The sequence below is a fragment of the Papio anubis genome, chromosome 15 (assembly GCF_008728515.1).
Source record: "Papio anubis isolate 15944 chromosome 15, Panubis1.0, whole genome shotgun sequence".
Lineage (NCBI taxonomy): Eukaryota > Metazoa > Chordata > Mammalia > Primates > Cercopithecidae > Papio > Papio anubis.
Genome location: NC_044990.1, coordinates 5,107,644 through 5,128,927, shown reverse-complemented (window position 1 = coordinate 5,128,927; position 21,284 = coordinate 5,107,644). Strand labels below are relative to the sequence as shown.

At 41.2% G+C, this 21,284-nt stretch overlaps 1 protein-coding gene across 2 annotated transcripts in view; it reads right to left on the bottom strand.

The window, feature by feature from the left end:
• ATP8A2 (ATPase phospholipid transporting 8A2) overlaps window positions 1-21,284 on the bottom strand; it is a 642,805-nt gene that overhangs the window by 330,992 nt on the left and 290,529 nt on the right. The window lies entirely within an intron of this gene.

Here is a 21,284-nt window from a genome sequence, read left to right as displayed (position 1 = left end):
GCACAGCACACAGCAGAATCAATCAGATCAATGCAAGCAGGCTCCGACTTCAGCTTGTCTTGAGATCAACACTTCCAATTGAAAAAATAAGAGAAGTATGTGAAATGGAGATGACTATTCAGGGCTTTCCAAGGCCTGAGTTAATTCAGCAACATTTGAGGAATAAAGGAAATGCAGAAGCAAAACTATTTCCAGTAAGACTGAAAAAGGTTAAACCAGAATTATTCACTATTAAGACTGTTCACACAGTAAACTTGAAACATACAAACTTCCCACTCTGTTAAGCGCAGTCAATAAGATCCATGTCACACACTCAAGGGCTAACTAGCTGGTTAATAATATTATCCTGGACGGAAGCCTTGTTATTATAGCTTATTCGTTAGCAATTTTGCTTCCTCTCAAACCTTTTAAGCATCTCATTGTTCACTTTATATCACAGTTATATAAGATAGTTGGGGAAACAAATAAAAATAGAAATCTGCTTTACTATTTGATTCTCTTTAAGGAAGAAATATGAAAATGTACTTTGTGTTTGTGTAACATGCAAATAAATGACCCAAAGGCACCGTGCAGCTAAAAAAGATATGCCAGGACATTAGGAGTAGTGGGGACTGTGGAAAACTGGCAAGTGCCTGCCCCCACCGAATGATGTTCACAGTACTGTCCAAACAAAACACCACTGCAGGCTCAACTTGGCCTTCTTGACTATCAATTTGCCACAAAATCAAGAATGACTAAAAATTCATAATTAAAAAAAAAAAGGAAATGATGGTTTGGATAGCATTTTGTTGTTGTTGTTGAAACTCTGAACAACACTTGAACAGGCTTTCACAAGGCCACCATTTGTAATTCCACACGGCTCCTACCTCCCCCTACTGGTTAGAGGAAAGCAAGGGCAACCCGGCACTTCAGTTGAGACGAGAATTCATTCCTGCCAACTATCATTTCAGAACTCTAATGACAAGAATAAAATACAAATGTGTAGACTGAAACCCACATAAGTGTTAGTCCACACACATAAAACTACACACAAGATCTAGTAGAATTATATGACTCTACTACGAAATCACACATTTTGAGAAACTTACATGTCTAGAACACTAACAAGCAAGAGGACCAACTGCAGCCCACACGGACAGTGATGATGCAGAACTGCATACAAATTGCTCACTACAGTCTCAACCACAACCTCACCTTGGATGTTGCAGCTGCTACAGGCTTCCTGTCTAAGGGCAATGTGCGAACGTGAGGCCCCTCCTTCCAAGCTGTTTCCTGGTCTATTTCATCCTATACGCCATTACTAAAACAACCTCAAATTGTAATATCAGCAAGTCACTTTTCTGTTTATGATCTTTCACTACGTATATCTTATCAAATGCAATACTTAGAGATCCAATTAATGCTTACTTTCTGGGTTTGTTTTATGTTTTACCTTATTAGAGCTTTCAACCTTTTACGGTAAATGACCACAGAATCTCCCCCTGATTGCACGAAGAATGTTTTTCCTGAAAACCCAAAGCAAGCCTATCAGGTGTAAAAGAAAGCTATAAATGTACGTGAAACCAGCCAGAAGGGAACGGGCTTATACTGCAGGCCAACCCTGAGCTCCAGCCCCTGTGAGAGCACTACCTCATCGTCCTAAAAGTAACCTACCCACCTGGCGGCAGGCGGGGTGGGGAGTTCAGGCGACGCTTGAATGTTGTTGTAAACCAATACACACATGCGAATCCTCAGGGTAGGCCTAGCAGTACCAGAACTTTGGGGAAAGACATCCTGCAGCCGAGAACCAGGTTCAACATTCTTGGGGCTGTAACTCAATCGGCCAGCCTGCAGAAACTCAGCAAATAACGGCTTTCTCGAGAAAGCGAGCAGAGAAGCCTTCCAGAGAGTCAGTGGTGTGCCCCGTCAAGAGAAAATAACTCGTAATAAAGAAGGTGGGGAAAATTACTCTTGTATGAGCTTTAAGAGTCTTCATGACAGATGAGGAGAACTGTGGCCAATTAAAGCAGCGCACCAACTAAGAAAACAACTGCCGGGGAGCGTGCCAGCCTGCTCCAGCCTCTCAGGCTGAAGGTGACTGAAGTCCCAGACTCAGACTCAGGGGAAGGATTTTATGCCTGATTATCATCTCTCAAAACTATAAGGTGTTTGCAGAGGAGGGGGGAGGCAGGATCTGATTTCAGGGAAACCCACAATAAGACTGGAAGGTCGAGAAGATGGGCCATGGCAATGGAGTGCAGCTAACAGATACCAGTATCTTCACGAAAGCTGCATGGCACTTCTTACTACAAAAAAGAGACTAAATTACAGAGAATGGTGATCACATTTGTCGTTTTTATTTTTTTTTTTTTTTGTAAATTTTGCTTTTCTTCCGCTATAGTTACGCACAGAAATGGATACACAGTAATTTTGTTTCTATCTGACACATTTTGGTGCTTCAGTCAAGGACACAGTGCTCTCTCAGCCTGGGTTCTAGTCCAACGCTGTCACCCGATGGGGGCCCATCACTCTGACAGTTACAGGGCAAACCAGACCACATCCAAGGCAGCCAGTCCGAGGTCTTCCTTTGTTCTCAACTATTTTCAAGGATAGATAAGGATGGAACAAACCACTGAGGGTCGTTTCCCAGCCCCAACAATATCTAAGATGATCACTTTCACGCATCTTTGGCACATAAATCATTTGGGGGTGTTTTCAAAGAGTTGTCTGTTTTGTCTTGGTAGAGAGAGGGAGCTACAAAGAGAAAATTTTAAATACTCATATCTAAGAAGAAGGAAACACACCTGTCCACAAGTTCAGACTATCTCTATTTCTCTTTTTCCACCAGGAGCCATTTTTTGTTGTTGTGGGAGCAGCCATTCCTGTAATCTGCCTGGAGGCGTCTCGGACCGGCTCCCTGCCTGCACGTTTCCCTGCATGGACTGAACAAGAGGTACCATGCCCTAACCCTGCAGCATCAGGACTGGAGAGTACACACAGCATGTGCCATCATCCAGAATTATACACCTGCCAACCCCTGAAGAGTGTGGAAAAATTAAAGTAAACACTAAGTGAGGGGTACATAAACATTTAATTTTACACTCAATGTGGGAAAAATCTTCTAAAATGTTAGCATTAATCCCAAAATCATTTTCCAATGCAGGAGAAACTCCAGGCTAACAATTAAAGACACCCATTTTCATCATACCCAAACTGGAGTCATGGGAGGCGGAAACACAAGCATGCTGGGTATCTGGACACTCCCTACATCCTCAATATTGTCAAGTCTGTTTCCTTGGACACAGATTTTTCTTTACTTTCTTTTTTCTAAACAGTTTCCCAACCCCTTCAAAGACTTTTCTCCAGAAAGCCATTCTAGAATTTCTAGTTTTCCTAGAGGATCTTGCAAAAGGAGTAAGTCACTTCAATTCCAATTTTTTCCCTCCCTTCAGAAAAATATACTGAGTTATATTGTTTGAATGAGTTGTCTGCAATTAGAATTCTTTTGGGCGGGGAGTGGGAAGCACCTTGACCCAATTCAACCTGAAGTCTTCCATGCTATTTAAATATACAGTGTCCCTTTTATAATATCTCTAAAAGAAACCAAGTACCCACACCGAGTACAACCTAAACCCAAATGCCAGGAACTGACAGGCCTGGGCCGCTGAGATAATACAAACATGGTTGTAGAGAGCACCTTGGTGGCCATGGCAAAAGCCCCTCACTTTGCTTTCAAAGAGACTGGGGTACAAGAAGCCTTAGGATGACATGAGCAGTTAGCTATGAAGGCTACAGAACACTCCAGAACATTCCCCTTCCATTTTCTTCACTCTGTCTCTCCGTGTTGTTCTCCAAATTTTCAGCATTGCATCCATGGTTCCTACCAGCCTGGTCTCCATGATCTTCGTTTCCGCTTCCCTTGAGCCATGGTGTCAGTTTCCCAAAGCTGCCACAACCAAGCACCACGAACTGGGTGGCTTAAAACAACAGAAAAGTACTCTCTCCTAGCTCCTGGGGCTAGAAATCTGAATTCAAGGTAGCCACAATCCCCCTGAAACCTGTAGGGAGGATCTTTTCCTAGCCTCTTCCCCACTTCTGGTGACGGGCTGCCAATTCCTTAGTACACAGCTGCAGCTAACTTCCATCTCAGCCTCCATCATCTCATGGTGATCCCCCTATGTGTGTGCATTTCTTCCCTCTTCTTAGAAGAACATCAATCATTGCACGAAAGCCTCAACCTATGAACTCATCTTAACTAATCTGCCATGATTCTATTTCCAAATCAGGTCACATTCTAAGGTACTGAGCAGGGAGGTTTAGGACTCAACAACTCAATGTATCTTTTCAAGAATGCAATCCAACCCACAAAAGCCATACAACTAGCACAGTCACACCCGAGAACCTAGAGCATGAAATTTCTCTCCTGTTCAATTTCTGCCCCCACTTTAATTCCACCTGGCTTGTTTGAAAAAGTGTTTTGTTCTATAAGCCACTGTGAATCACTCTAGACTGGTATTCCTCGGTTTAACCCACCTCTCCCATCACCTTGAACTTCATGAAGACTGATGCTGTCCTAATCACCTGGACCTCCTATTTTTCCTAATCCACAATCAACAATCTATGTTCTCAACTCAATCTACAGAACATCAAAGGAGAAAGACACTGACAATGTCAACTGGTCTCTTCATGTCACTAACCTGGAATGGGCCCAGGGTGGTATCCTTCACCCAGGCCTCTCCAGATCATCCTTAACAATGACCACCTTTGTTTCAGAGCACTGATTATTTCAAAATAACATTGAAATCCTGACTGTGTGCTAGTAGGCATTTAGCTTATGTTCAGGTGTCTATGGTATACAAGATTAATAGAATCCCTGAGCTCCAAGAATTGAAAGTATGTGAAAAATATGAACACATAAACACATAGTGCTAACAGCCATAAGTGTCATGGCCACCATACAAGCGGTAAGAAAACTACGCTCACCTTGAGGAAGACCTAACACCCAAGGAAGTCAAATCGCATTATCTGCCCCCAAATTTATCCCTGGCCTTCCTCTAATGCTACACGGCTGCCTGGGTAGCTGCCTGGGTGATAACATTCTCTTGCAAAACCTCAGACACTGCTTCTGGTGGTTGGCTTCCAAAACCAGTCTCAATTTTTTCTCTGTGCTTACAACCAGCAAGTCCTGTTACCATTTTCTATCAGGATGTTCCAGTAGTACAGAGAATTTAATAAGTCCAAAACAAAGCCTATCATCTTGATTTCCAGTATTTCTCTCTTTCTGCCTCAAGGTTAACGTTGCCACCATTCTCTCAACCATTCAAACCCAGAACCCTACTATCTTTTGCAAGCCTTCATTCTCCTTCATCCTATTGCCTTCCTCCCATTGCTTACCTGGTTTCCAACTGTAATTTTAAAATTCTAACTAGAGGCCTTTATTTCTGCTGTCTCCCTAATTTTTCCATTACCATATTCTTTTTTTTTTTTTTTGAGACGGAGTCTTGCTCTGTCGCCCAGGCTGGAGTGCAGTGGCACAATTTCTGCTCACTGCAAGCTCTGCCGCCTCCCGGGTTCACGCCATTCTCCTGCCTCAGCCTCCCGAGAAGCTGGGACTACAGGCGCCGCCACCACATCCAGCTAATTTTTTAATATTTTTAGTAGAGACGGGGTTTCACCGTGTTTGCCAGGATGGTCTCGATCTCCTGACCTCATAATCCGCCCGCCTCGGCCTCCCAAAGTGCTGGGATTACAGGCGTGAGCCACCGCGCCCGGCCTCCATTACTGTATTCTTGATTCATGTTGTCATTAACTCACAGCGATTACTGTAAAGACATCTTCACTGGGTTGTCTTTCTTTGCCCCTGCAACCCAACTTATAAATACAACCCAAGTTACAAATACAACCCAACTTACAAATACAACCCAACTTACAAATACAACTTGCATTTCTGTAGCATAATACAACCCAACTGCATGAAATCACATACCTAACTTATAAATACACACACCAACTTACAGTGATAGGGAGATTAAGAATTATTCTCCTCATTTTATGAGGAAGCCAACAGCCTTAAAGGTGAACTGACTTGCCCAAGGTCACAGAGCAAGTGAGTGGCACAGTGACAATTCAACCCCAGGACTAATTTCCAAGGTGGGGCTTCCCAGTTATCCTGCTACCAAAGTTGTCTTTCCAAACAACAAGGCTTTACCAGGTCTCTGCTGCATAAAACGTGCGCTGCAAGGTAAGCCGCCACCCAGGAGCTGTCTTGCAGAGCCGGCTCCTCTGCTTGACTCTACCAGTCCTGCCCTCCTGCCTCAGAAGAATCCCACCTGCTGGCACGCTCTCAGGACCACAGGCAGCACTACAGAAAAGTGCCAGAGCTGCCCCAGCAGCATTTACCTTGGCATCTGGGGTCTAGGGAATTCAATCAACTCAGCAGCTCCCCAGTGGGGCCTTTTTATCCTGCACATCCTCTGCCTGCTGCCAGCCTGTCACTAAGTGCCTCTCCCCAGGCTATTATCTGCCTTCTTCATTTGTTGCTAAAATTACTGCCTGAGACACAGAACTCTGTTTTCCCCCATACTCCACAACTACTAGCTTGGTGAGCCCAGCCTTCCCCACAGAGGCAACAAATGTTTAACAGAATCCATTAATCACCAAGGGCCTTGGCAGGTACTAGGCACACAGAGTTGAAGGCCAAGTTCTAGTCATCAAGAACCATCTGCACCTCTATTACTTATCCACTCTATCTTCCAGGTCGCCTGAGCTATCATGAGTCATGTTCTATTCATTTTAAAGTTCTTACATTCCTGCCTTCTTTCCATCATTAAAATCTGACTTTCTGTAAAGGTATTACTTGCCTCATAGCCCCTCTATAATATCCCCCACCTCTTCTCATTTACACCAGATCACCACGGTGCTCCTTCCAGAATCTGTGGACCACTAACTCTCGTCATCATTCCTTAAAGTCTGAAGCCCACACTATCCACTAACACCCATCTGCTTGGTTCCCATCTGCTTTGCCATGAGTGAACTGACTCCTTCATGTTCTTTTTGAGGACAGAGGAGACTGAAATGTTTGAATTCAAACACAGGCTGAAGACCATAAGAAGACAGTCCCCTATAGAAAACCATAACAGAGAATACAGGCCACCTATCTCTCTCTCGTTGTCCTCTATTCACCTTACGCTTCACCAAGGCCAAGATCTTCTATACTCCTCGAATTGATCTTCATGTTCACACATTATCCCAGAGCTACCTGGACCACCTCCTGTCTGTCCAAGTGCCACGCCTTCTTCAGAAGGGAATTAAATGTCTCTCCACCATCACCCGGGTCTCACATGAGTTACACTAATATGGCTTTTCTTGACTACCTTCTGCATTCTCCCTTCTGATACGTTATATTCAATCTGTACAGATGGCAAAATTTGGGCAGGTTTATAGGCCAGGTTAAAGAGTTCACATTTAAAGTCTTAAAGAAATTGAAAACCACTATGAGTCTGAATCAGTGCTGTCCAATAAAACTTCCTATGATGCTTGAAGTGTTCCGGACCGTCTACAGGTGGCTACCGAATGCTTGAAATGTGGTGAGTGCATCTGAGGAACTAAAACCTTGATTTTATTTAACGTTAATTAATGTGATTTTAAACAGCCCCATGTGGCTACGAGAGACCACAGTGGGCAGCAGACTTCTAGACTAAGCTGATGCTACAATAGAAGAGTTTTAAAAAGGCAAGTCTGCTGCAGTAGGATGGAAGATAGTGTGCAGGGCATTTAGCAAGAGAATCCTGTCCCAGGCAATGATCTGGCCCAGAGATTTCCCTTCCTCTGGAAAGGAAAAGAAAAACTCCTCTTCCCTATAACAAAGGCACCAGGAAAAGAAAAACAAAAAAAGAAGTTGGAGGTTTCCTAAATCCCTTCAAAAGAACAAGACTACAAAACATAAGACACCTTTTTGTTTAGGAGTTTTAACTTGTCAAATTGGGAGTTCCCTGTTGAATAACTCTAGCAACAAGAGATTTTATTCGACTACAGAGAATACTGGCCTGTATTCTCTGCTACAGTCTTCTATAACATGCATACAAGTATACACGTATACTTTCATCAAGTCAAACACAAAAACAGTTTCCAGAAGGGATATACAAAAATTAAAAAAAAATAATATGTTGTCTGTCTTTTCCTTTCCACTTGGCAAACTTCAATCTTTTTTACTTTGGCACAGGTAAAATAAGAGCTTTCTGGTGAGGCATAGTGAAGCTGGTTGGGTAGTGTGAGGCACTCGCTTGCAATAAAGTGTGTGGCCAGGACAATGACTGCAATGTCCTGAGGCAGAGTTCATGTGTGGTCTCAGAACTCAATTAGATGTCACCCTTCTGCAGACCCCTAAGATGACCTCTTATTTCCCTGCTATCCTCCACCTCCCACGAGGTCTGCACCTTTCCAGGACAACTCAGGCCGGGGAAAGAGCTACTGAGATAAGATGTACTGAGCATAGCAAACGTAGAAATATCTGAGCTAGATGAGGGAAGAAAGAATCTAGCTCATTCTTCCCCTAAATGCCTGTGAATATTTAAAGCATTTTAAAGACATCTATGCTTATGATGTCAAGTCAGAAACATATTCTCTAATTTGAAATTCCAATTTTCTGATCCAGACCACCAATCAGATCATTTGCAGCTAGCCATTGCCTATCAGAATATTTATCCTTCAAGGCACTACTGATTCTTAAAATATACATATATAATTTGTTTTTCTGTTATTAAGATACAATATTTTACACACTTATGGGTTACGTGTAAGTATTTTTGACACGCATAGAATATGTAATGATCAAGTCAGGATATTTGGGCCTCCAATACCTCGAGTATTTTTCGTTTCTATTAATATATGATTGTAAAAATATACATAATTTAATTATGTTAATTTGATTTCTATAACATGAATCAAAGGGGGAAATGATTAATTGCAGCATTTCAACTAAAAATGCTTTCTTCGCATGCAAAGCCCTCTCTATAACTCCATCAGCAGCATCCAAACCTGCCTGTCAAAGGTGAGCTTGTCCAACCCGTGAACACCGGCACAACCCAGGAGAGTATTTTCAAGACTCTTCCAAACATGTTCCCTTCTCTAAATACACTAATCCCAACAAAATTAAAGCCCAGATCTTTCAGAACATGTTTATATGATATTCGTTTCTTGCTACTTAGAGTGTAATCGTTTTACATTCTGTTAAAAGAATAAAAGATATTCACCAGAAAAGGTTGTGTTATCTCATTTCCCAAAATATGAAAATAAAAAGCTATTTGATAAAACTTATTACTTACGCATATTTGCAAGTGTCTGAAAACAACTGGAGGTATTTCCCAAGGTACACCTCTACACCAGGCCTGATTTGATTCTGTCTGTCCTGTTCTACAACTCCTCTAGCCACTAGGCTTGATTTCCACTGTGTAAATGTGTAAACACAGGATGCCCTCTGGAAAGGAAGAATGCTAGACATTTTTAAGCACTTACAGATTGACAACTGCTGAGGAGTGGCCCCCAGAGAAATTCAACATGGTTTCCTCCACCTGGTGTTACGGGTCATGCAACGCAAATCTAAAGAACAAAGCGGACACTATAGAGGTAACATTGCTGCCATTCCAAAAATTCTGCACTACGAGGGCCCCAAGGCTCCACCATGTCTGTTTCATATGCTCAGCTTTACAAAAGGCGAACAATCTAGCTGAACACTCAGACAAGCAACTGAAACTTAGGGACAAAGGGAAAAAGAAAGAGCAGGATGACTCCCATTTGGTTCCAGAATGGACCCATTAAAACAGACAACACAAAGAAGTCAAGGGTCCTTCTAGACTTAACGTCCATTTGGTGACTGAAATTCGCTTTCAAACTACTCAGTGGCACGACCGGCAAATCTGATAAGTTCAAAAGTTCAAAATTATCTTTTGAAGGCGAGTGAGAAATAATTTGGACTTGGTTTAATCCTATAAGCAAATTCTTACTTCAATATCACTCCCATTCTGTCCTATTTACTATTGTGGTCAATTCTAATTTTGAAAAAGTATTCAGGTTTTGGCTGGGCACAGTGGCTCACGCTTGTAATCCCACCACTTTGGGAGGCCGAGGCGGGCGGATCACGAGGTCAGGAGATCGAGACTATCCTGGCTAACACAGTGAAACCCGTCTCTACTAAAAATACAAAAAATCAGCCAGGCGTGGCAGCGGGCGATGTAGTCCCAGCTACTCGGGAGGCTGAGGCAGGAGAGTGGCATGAGCTTGCAGTGAGCCGAGATCACGCCACTGCACTCTAGCCTGGACAAGAGAGTGAGACTCCATCTCAAAAAAAAAAAAAAGAAAAGAAAAAAGAAAAAAGCATTCAGGTTTCGCACTCCTAATAGTCACTACACTGGAGGAAATGCACTGTTGAGGATCTGGGGATGGGAGAATGTGCCAAGGAACATTCTTTCCCTCAATGTTTCAATTGCATTTAGCTCTCCAAGTCTGAGGGGAATTTTATGCTCTTTAGAGAAAGGAGGAATTTGACACCCCAGTCTGTGGCGGGCACTGCAAAGCGCTAAATACACCACTTCCCCGCAGCCCTTCCAATGAATCCATTCTAATCCTCTCTTGCTGAAAAGGATGGGCTGAGAGGCATCAGAGACATAAAAACCAGCTTCTCTCAGCCAATTCCAGAGACCTAATGATCTGGTTTGGGGGCCTAAAGCTAACTGGAATGGAAACGATCTATTATTTAAGGATGTATAATTTGTTAAAAAGCCTGTTTTGCACACTCACTCTCATACATGGTTGGAGACAAAAAATAAAGCAGCTAAGAGAGCCAAAGGTCCTTATAGAACAGATTTAGTTTTTTGGGGGACACACCTGGATCCTCATAGGAGGTCTGGTAAGACAACATGGCCAGGATGAATTTGTTCACACTAGCCTAAACAGGGACAGAGGCTGGGTGGCTTCTCTTAAGTGTGGAAACGTTACTTTGGGCCAGACAACCTTGAATGGTTGGCTTTTAACTGAAGACACTAACGCCACAACATTTCCTAGACCTTCCCGAAGTCTCCGTTTATGGCAGGATGTAGCCACGGTGGAACCAAAGCCAGGTAGGATTCCATAACTGCGATCACACTGCCGAGTTTCCTCTGCTGAACCACAAAAAACAGCTTGTTGAAAACATTAGCTTAATGATGACAAAGCGGCATGTGGGCTATGTAATTTTCACCAAATTTTTGTACCATCTTTCACTTTTTCCCCTAAAATTGTTTCTTTTTCCCCTCCTTTCCCTGTGCAGAGCCAAGTCTAACTAGGACCACACAGGCAAATAAAATTATAAATACATCTGAATTACTGGATTCGTTTTATAAGTTACTTCAGTGGCTGGCTTTCTTTCCATTGCTGTGAATCATTCTTTATCAGCCTAAACCATTTTTCCTACTCACCAATAGCTGTTTGGGTTGGATACATGGAAGATTATGATCAGATCTGTGTTTAAGGTAGGAAAAAGCAAGCTTAGTAGAGAAACGAGTCAGGGTAGACAGGGAACAATAAATGCCAATTTGTAAAACATCATGAAATTAAGGAAAATTAGCCAGTAGGGTATGATTTTCCAGTACCACGTTTGTTAAAATATTTTTGACTTCTATTTCTATAATTACATTGGTATCATACAAGACAGGAGGAGAGTAAGGAGACTCAGCGTCCTGTGCAGTATACAGAAGTCAGAGTCACTGCCTTGTAGCTACCCCAACTGGTCTCATTTGCCACATCATGGGTAATCTTCTTGTATCCTATCCAAAATCTCTGTGGCATTAAACAAGAATCATCAAATAGAATTCCACGTACATTTAGAGAAGATCATCAGTATTCGCTGTTATAGTGTCTGCAGAACTCTACTAATAGTACAATCTGAAAATCACAGGAACAGTGAGAGGTGGAGGAGAAAGCATTCTGTCCCTCCTCTCCTTGCCGTGTCCATCATGGTAGGAAAGAAGCAGGGTTGAATGGAGAGTCAGTGCTAGCCTGGGAGTCCTGTGATTTTTAATCTAATACACTACTCATGTTTTTGTTCTGAAGAAGCTGGAGAGATTATTTCCAGAGAATACTGACCCTAAAAACTACAAGCTGACCAAAGGTTCTTGTCTCCACCCTGCTCCCTCCCTCTTTTCCACCAATCCCTTATATTATCCATGTCTCCCGAAGTCTCCAAACCACCGAAGCCTGCCCACTCCCACTCTGTAATTGCCTCCTTCTTCCTCTGTGACCCAGTCTCTTCCGGTCTTAAATAAGCATGTTCACAGTCTTAAAATGTTTTAATCGCTCTCATATGTAAGGGAAATTACATTGACTATATTAGCTCAGAAAGCCAGAACTGGGACCTACGGGTACAGATTTTGACCACCCTGGGGTCAGACTCATCTTTACTCCAAAAGGAGTAAAGCCAGTGCCTGGCAACCGGCAAAGGCAGCTTCAGAAACGCTGACAGAATAAATTTAGAGAATGAAGAAAATAAATAGCAGCCAGAATGAGAAGTTTGCACTTGAGAAAAATTAAATATCCTTAAAAAAAAAAAAAAAAGAACAAAGGTGGTACAGATTTGAAAAACCAATTCCTTAGCGTTTTGAATGGAACTCCCCTTGCCAAGCGTGCCAGAAAAGATTATCTTCCTGCCTCCATTCCTGCCCCAAAGAGAAACGGAAAGACTCTGCTGGCATGACAACACATTGCAGTGATGTTGCGAGAGGCGGTCAGAACTTTGGAGAAAAGCTGATGATGCCACAGTCTGAAAAAAGAAAAGACCTAAGAGATCTTCTCTATGGCGTCTTACAAGGAAAAGTTGAAAGGGAGTCAGAACATCCTTGGGTCTCTGTTATTGCCTCTCTATGAAAAAAACTGGAATTTTCAAATAAGACACAAGCATATATACAGATACGCCCACCCCCAAACAAACATATGAGAGACAGGCAGGCAGGCAGACACTAACTTCAAGTTGATACCCATCCAAGGGGGACTCTATGACCTACAGTGTCCCCCACTAGGCAAAACAGTACGCTGCTCCGCTATACCTGTCCACAGGCTGCAGACACAGCTGAAGCAGGACACTTAACAGAACTGCCAACAAGAATAAATGAAGTAGACAAAGTTTTAAGTCATGAAATTGATGAGGAACCGGCATCATGATTTCACATATAGGTCAAGCTTGCAGTGTTAGTGACCCAGGGTGAGCTGGACAACAATCAAGTTGTGACTCTCTAGGTAAAGCCTTTAGACTAAACAATGCAAATGAGCACACAGCTGGACTGCACGTAATCTACAAGTTTCTAATTAAGGCACCGGGAGGAACATCCTCTAAGACATAACGTGTTGCTACCTGTTTTTCTCCTGGGTAGTCAAAGAAGAGGATCTTTCAGGCTCTGCAAATTCATTTAAATTTTAAATCACATTTGTGTATAGGTATGCGAGTCAAAAGGTAGTAAACCATTCTTCTGAAAATGGGAAACCATTTTCACCTTATATAGCTAAACTGAAATAATCATTTATTTAGCAAATATTAGTAAACATTTAAGACAGCAGGGCATTATGCCAGGAAATTCAGAAAGGGAACCTGCAGCGAGAGGGAAGAGGACGAGAACAACTCATTTCAGACACCATCCAGCTCCCAGGGCTCAACACCAGGGCAAGAGACTACAGAACGTCAGAGTCAATAACCCCAGGCAGAAAAGGCTGCCTGAATAACAGCGTGTTTCACTGAAAATATTCATACTTAGATTTCTATGCAGTGGGACTATCTTCCTTCAGAAGGAATTACCAAATGACATCGAAGGAATCACCAAATGACATCATACAAAATGGTGGAGTAGGGCACTCAAACGAGTGGTCCCTGAACTAAAATAATGAGTAAGCTAACAAATAGTGACACAATCAGCTTTTTCAGAACTCTAAGAGTTAATTAAAAACCTATGATAGTAAGGAGTATGCTGAATGAAGAAAAACGCAGCTGGATTTGAGTAAGAAAGCACTGGGGTCTTTTCTCTCACTTGCCCACCACACTGTAACCCTAGCACCATGGGGCAGCCATGGGAATGGTGGCCTGCCCTCCCAGTGTGGCTTGCTGGTATCAGGGAGCTAAAGTAAACCTTATTCTTAAAATACTGCAGGTATGTATTTGGACTTGCCTGGTGGTTCCCTGAGGGGCTGTACAGAGGCTGATACTTGCTTCATTCCTGCTCCCTAGGGCTGCAGTGGAGTTTCAGGTAGCAGTGGCATTTGTTGAAAGATTTAAAGATGCACACTACCTATGCCTGGGACAATGGATGGGCAAGCAACAGACAGACCAAAAGGCAGGAAAGGCAGAGGCTAAGAAGGAAGTTTCTAGAGGGAATAAAAAATGTATATGCTGTGGAAGCTAGGGTGAAAAATACATGCCTAGGACGGCATGCCACATGCTCAGAGAAGACCTGAGAGGACCATAGGTTTGACCCACTGGTGGGTCTGTGGGTTCTGCACAGCGGGAGGTCAAGTTTAAGGCAGAGTCATGGGTGACCTGGTTTGGCATTGAGGGAATGATTTAGGTCAGAACTAAGATGCAAAGACTAGAAAAAAGTTTGGTGTTTTTTTTTTTTTTCTTTTTGGTTCCAGACATTTAATCCTCTGTCACATAACCGGCTGACCAGTGAGATAACAAAATGGAAATGTCAGTAACCACATGTCAACAGAACAGAGGCTTCAGTAATGATACACAGTAAAGAATGCAGTCTTTGGAAAAATCACTAAACAGATGGCAGCCCTCAACAGTAAACAATAATAGATCCTGGTTAGGGGAGAGAATCTGATTTCCAGAGATACCACATAACAATATTCAAAACAACTAGTTTTCAAAAAAAAAAATTACAAGGCATACCAAAAAACAGGAAAGTATGTCCCATTCATAGGAAAAAAATAAATTGACAGAAACCATTCCCCAAGAAGCTCAAACACTGGGCTTATTAGACAATGACTTTAAATTAACTGTCTTAAATGGAAAAGGAAATATGGACAAAAAAAGTAGAGGAAATAAAGAAAGCAATGTATAAGCAAATAACTAATATCAGTAAAGAGATAGAAATTATAAAAAGGAATTAAATAGAAATTCTCAAATTGAAAAGTGTAACTGAAGTAAAAAATTCGCTAAAGAGGTTCAATAGCAGAACTGAGCAGGCAGAAGAAAGACTCAGCAAATGTGAAGATATTCTTATGTGTATTTTATATACTGTTAAATTATACTAAGAAGTAGAAAGAAAAAAGAAGAATAAACAGAGCCTTAGGGACCTGTGGTATACTAACAAGCATACCAACATATGCAAATGGGAGTTCCAGAAGCAAAACAGAGAGATAAAGAGCCAGACAAATATCTGAATAAACTGTAACTCAAAACTCCCAAATTTGATGAAAGACATGAATCTACATATCCACAAAGCTCAACAAACTCCAAGTAGTATAAACTCAGAGAGATCTATACTGAGACATATTGTCAAACGCCAATAACAAGAGAGAGAAGCTTGAAAACAGTAAGAAAGAGGCAACTTATTATATACAAGCAATCCTAATAAAATCAACTGCCCATTTCTCATCAGAAACCATGGAGGCCAGAACACAATGGGGTAAAATATTTAAAAAACTGAGACACAAAAAACTTAACCAAAAATCCTATGCTTGGCAAAATTACTAAGACGAAGGAGAAATGAAGACATTCCCAGATATACAGCAGCTGAAGGAGCTAGGCCTGCCCTACGAGACATGCTAAAGAGAAATACCTCAGACTGAAAGGAAAGGATATTTCACAGGAACTCAAAGCTATATGAAGAAATAGCAATCATAGGTAAAGGTAACCATAGGTAAACACAAAATTCATTATTTCTGTATTTTGGGGTTGTATCACTTCTTTTTCCCAGATGATTTAAAAGACTCGTGCATAAAACAATAACTATAAATCTATATTAATACAATATACAAAGATAAAATTGTGAAAATAACATAAAGGGGGAACAGAGCAATATAACAGCAGGGTTCTTATATGCTATTGAAGCTACACTGGCACCATTTCAAACTAGAATGTTATAAACTTCCAATATTAATTGCAATACTCATGGTAAATCAGTAAGAAAATGACTAAAAAGTATACAGAAAAAGCAGTGAAAAGGGAATCAAAAAAGTACACTAGAAAAAAAAAAATCAAACATAAAAGAAGGCAATATTAGATGTTAAGTGAAAGCAGCCAGGCATAAAAGGTTACAAATTGTCTTAGTCCATTTTGTATTGCTATTAAAGAATATCTAAGACTGGGTAATTTATAAAGAAAAGAGGTTTATTTAGGTCACAGTTCTGCAGACTGAGGAGTTCAAGGACATGTCCCCCACATCTGGCAAGGGCTTTCATGCTGCATCACAAGATGAGATGGAGAGTGGGAGAGAAGGTCAAAGTGGAAACAAATATGTGCAAAAAGAGGGAAACACAGAAGGTGTCTTAAGGGAGTTAACAATTGACACTCGTGAGAACTAATCCTTTCTCATGAAAATTAATCCATTCTCCTAAAAATGAGAACTCACTCACTACTGGGAGAACACCACCAAGACATTCATGAAGGATCCACTCCCATAACCCAAACACCTTCCAGTAGGCTCCACTTCCCAATACTGCCATGCTGCGGATCAAATTTCAACATGAGTTTTGGTGGGGGCAAACAAACTATATCTAAACAATGGCACATACTGTGTGATTCTATTTACATGAAATAATCAGAGTGGGTAAATCCATAAAGCAGAAAGCAGACTGGTGATTTTGAGGGGAAAGAGTTGAGTTACTGTTTAATGGGTACAGGATTTTAATTTTGGGGTAATGAAAATGTTTTGGAACTAGATAGAAGTGGTGGTTGCACAACATTATGAATGTACTAAATATACTGAATTGTTCACTTTAAATGGTTAGTTTTATGTTACGTAATTTTGACCTCAATAACAAAAAGTAAGTTGGGAAAAAAAAAGTAATGACTTCTAATTTCTAATTTTGTTTTCATTCTGCTTATGGTAAAAATGAAAACAACCACACTTATTTCTTATAAGAACAGACTGAATAAAAGTAGTTTTTCTCAAGAGATAGCAGAAGTAGTTTTGGCTATCTCAGCCTTACCTCTACTCAGAAAACCTTAATTCAGTCGCAAATTCATTTTGAAGTTTTACGCCCTTGACCTAGTCTCCCTGAAAGCAAAGATAAATGTATATGCATTTGTCATAGTGCCTTTTGATGTTGTCAAAAGACTCAGAATTTAGCATATGTAACAGAAAAATGAAAAACACCAAAAATACCCACATTTAGCTCCCACAACATCAACTGATAATTGTCATAATTAACTCCTATATTTCCAATAGCAAAGCTTAGCTTGAAATCATAAATTCAAAAACTAATATTCTGTCTGGGTGTGGTGGCTCACGCCTGTAATCCCAGCACTTTGGGGGGCCGAGAGGTGGGTGTATCACCTGAGTACAGAAGTTTAAGACCAGACTGGCCAACATGGTGATATATAGATACACACACACACACACACATATATGTGTATATGTGTATATATATCATATATATGTAAATATATATATATATATATATATATATATATATATATATATAAAATATATACACACACAAAAAAAATTAGTCGGGCATGGTGGCAGGTACCTGTAGTCCCAGCTACTTGGGAGGCTGAGGTAAGAGAATAACTTGAACCAGGAGGCAGAGGTTGCAGTGAGCCGAGATCGTGCCACTGCAATCCAGCCTAGGCAACAGAGCAAGACTTGGTCTCAAAAAAATAAAAAATAAAAATAAATAAATAAATGGTGAATTAATAAAAATATTCTTAAGATTCAATAATTGAAATGCTCCAAGAAACACCTTTCCAGGGAGTATAAATAACTAAATTATACAATGACAACACTTGAATACATGAAAGCAAACCAGCCTTGTCCTGGGTAAACATTTTATAAATTTGGCCTATAATCACTTTCCTTTCCATTGGCCAATAGAAACTGAAAAAGAGAAACAGCATTCTTAACGTTAAACTTTTAAGACTTACATATATTTTGTAAATATATCTTTATATATTTATTTTATAAAATATATCCTGAATATATTTTATACATATATATAAGGCTTAAAAATCAAGCTCTGAGACAGGAATGGTGGTGTACATCTGTAGTCCCAGCTACCCAGGAGGCTGAAGCAGGAGGATTCCTTGAGCCCAGAAGTTCAAGTCCAGCCTGAGCAACGTAGCACAATCCCCATCTCTAAAATAATAATAATAATAATAAAAACAAGTAAGTTCTGGGTTAGAGAACCTATCCAATATGCTTATTGTATGCATCCATGGTTTCTGGAATTTAAGATGGAGGTACAGACTTATTTGGATGAGGCTCTTACCTGGCACAGGCACAACTATAAAAACACATATTAGTACTCTTCCACACAAGACCCATATCCTTGGCCACATTTCACACATATTGCTCAGCAGACCAGAAAGAAAGTCATGTACCAGGGATGGAAAGTATGCCCCTACCATCTCTGCACCTGAGGAAAAAGAGTCATCCAAATTCTGATCTACATGTTCTTTTTTAATATTTATTTTTAGAGACAGGATCTCCCTACGTTGCCCAGGTTCACTTGAACTCCTGAGCCCAAGCACTCCTTCCTCAGCCTCCCAAGTAGCTGGGACTACAGGTGTGTGCCACCATGCCCACCTTTGACCTCTGTGTTCTAAAATACCACTCAAAAAAGTTGAATAATCTGTTTTGACTTAGAGACAGGTTGATATAATCCTATCAACTGGTTATTAACCTGAATGCCAATGCTTATTAGGACACAGTTTTCCTGCCCTGTGAAGGAAAATCCTGTGTTCACTGCTGCACCACACTGTGCACGGGGACCTCCGCCTACCGGGGACTCTGCTGGCCACGGCCTTTGTTCCTGGCCACAGCCTTTGTTACATCTGCTGCCTTGTACATCTGGGCTCTGGAAGGATTCACAGCCACACTGCTCCTGGTCTCAATGGCTTTTTTAAATCTCCAATGCCACAGAAAATTATTTTCTTAATTCTGTAACATTCTGGACCCAAGTGTAGATCTTCTTGACTATTTGCAATATTTCATTTTGTCTTGGGTGTCAATCTTCTTTTAGTTAAAGCTCTCTCGCATTCAAGAAAATCAGTTACGTCCCATGTCACCACAAGGAAAAAGGTTTATGGTCACTAGATTCACAGGAGAAAATGAAAACCAAGTCTCAGGAATCCAGGTAGCAATCGGGATGTGGACAAATTTTTCACATCTTTTGGATGGTACCTCTGCTTCTCTCTGGAGATCTTTCTATGTCTTCTTGATCAAGTGGCTCCTTCTGGCCACCTGGTTTTGGATTCACAAGACCCATCAGAGCCAAACCCATCAGACTTCATCTGGCATTCCAGCTCCAGTAACCACTGCCCACTGGCAACGCTCTCACTGGCTTGAACAGTTTCTTATGGCATTCTTACTGGCACAGCTGGTCTCTGAGCCAGTCTATCTCAGACTTCTATCAGCAGACCCACAGACGGGCATCTCCTGACAGTAACAGCCACAGTCCAGTCGCTGAAGGGGAGCAGGATCATGTGACCGACCGCCCACTCCAGAAGAGGCGTGGGTGAGGAAGGAAATGATGAAATCAAATATTGCTACATTTATCTAATTTCATATTCTCTCTTACAAACTAATCAATATTTAAGGCCATTTACAGGTAACTTATTTTATTGTAAGTAAAGATCTTTCTTGTAAAGTAGGTAAAGATCTTTACTTAGAAGAAAGTAAATTACCACAGCCGTTAGTCAGCTTCTAATTTCTTCAGTTTTTGTTTGTTTTTGTGAGACAAGGTCTGGTTCTGTTGCCCTCCCAGACTCAGGCCATCATCCCACCTCAGGCTCCCGAGGAGCTAGGATTACAGGCGCCCGCCACCACAAAAGCTTAATTTTTGTATTTTTTGCAGAGACGGGGTTCTGTCATGTTGCCCAGGCTGGTCTCAAACTCCTGCATTCAAGCAATCCACCCACCTTGGCCTCCCAAAGTGCTGGGATTACAGGTGTGAGCCACCGTGCCAGGCCCTCTAATTTCTGTAGTTTCTAATTAAACTTCAGAATATTTTCCCCTCATTCTGCCATAGTAACTCTTGAAAGTTACAGGTTTGACAATGGTTTTAAATCACTTATGGTTAATAAAAATTCCTATTGAGGAGACCTCCACAAATGTCTTTCTTCTCAGCAAATGGCTAGAATAGAGGCAAAACTAAAGCAGTCCTGTACACTATCGGATACAGTAAAGTTCTATAGCCAGATAGTAATCAGGTCGAAGACTGCTTCATCTCTATATATCACCCAAATAACAGGTCTAGAACAAAGAGAATTCTAGTTCAGAAAAAGTAGCTGGTCTGCGATCCTTGAAACAGAAAATTTGGAATGCAACTCTATAGATCATGGGATAAAAGCCAGTGGCCCAATGCACCTCGGTGACATACAAAAGATGATGGATGATGAGGCCATCTGACTATTATATCAGGTATGAAGGTTAAATTGAGATATTTGTACTCTAGTTCATTTTAACTGCAAAGCTGACTTAAAAAATACCTCTCCCATCTGCAAACTCATAAATGAGATCTGCCCAGCAATCGAAGAAAAAGTTCAATTCAAACTGTAGGGAAACAGTGAACTTGAAATAACTTGTAAGAAAGAAAATTAAATTAATATGGATGCTAAAGTCATTCCTGCATTGAATTAACTTTCAGAAAGATTAGGCTGAATTTGATTTAACCTACGCATTCAGGTGCTGCATTGGCTTTGGAATTATTCAAAATTGAATTTGAATCCTGGCTCTGCCATGTCCCATGTATGTGATCTTGACCAAGATAGTTATCTTCTGTAAGCCTTAATGTCCTCAAATCTGCCAAGCAGAGCCGCTACACTGCATTTCAGATGCCGGTGCAGGTGCCCTGAGACGATCGCCTAGTGGCATTCGCACAACACACACGGAAGGACAGCCATCACATATCCATCTCCTGCTCCCTTCGTGCTATTTCATTTGAGATGAACCCCTTTCCTTTGCGTTTGAGCTGATGCCACCCATCCATGTACTGACAGGGTGCTTGGAAATGAGATAATACATGCATATAAAGAGCTCGTCGATATTCTAAAAGGATGCTGCATGCAAATATGACAGTTTACCCAAAGACAACTTCAGCATAGACCCAGGCTTCCTTAG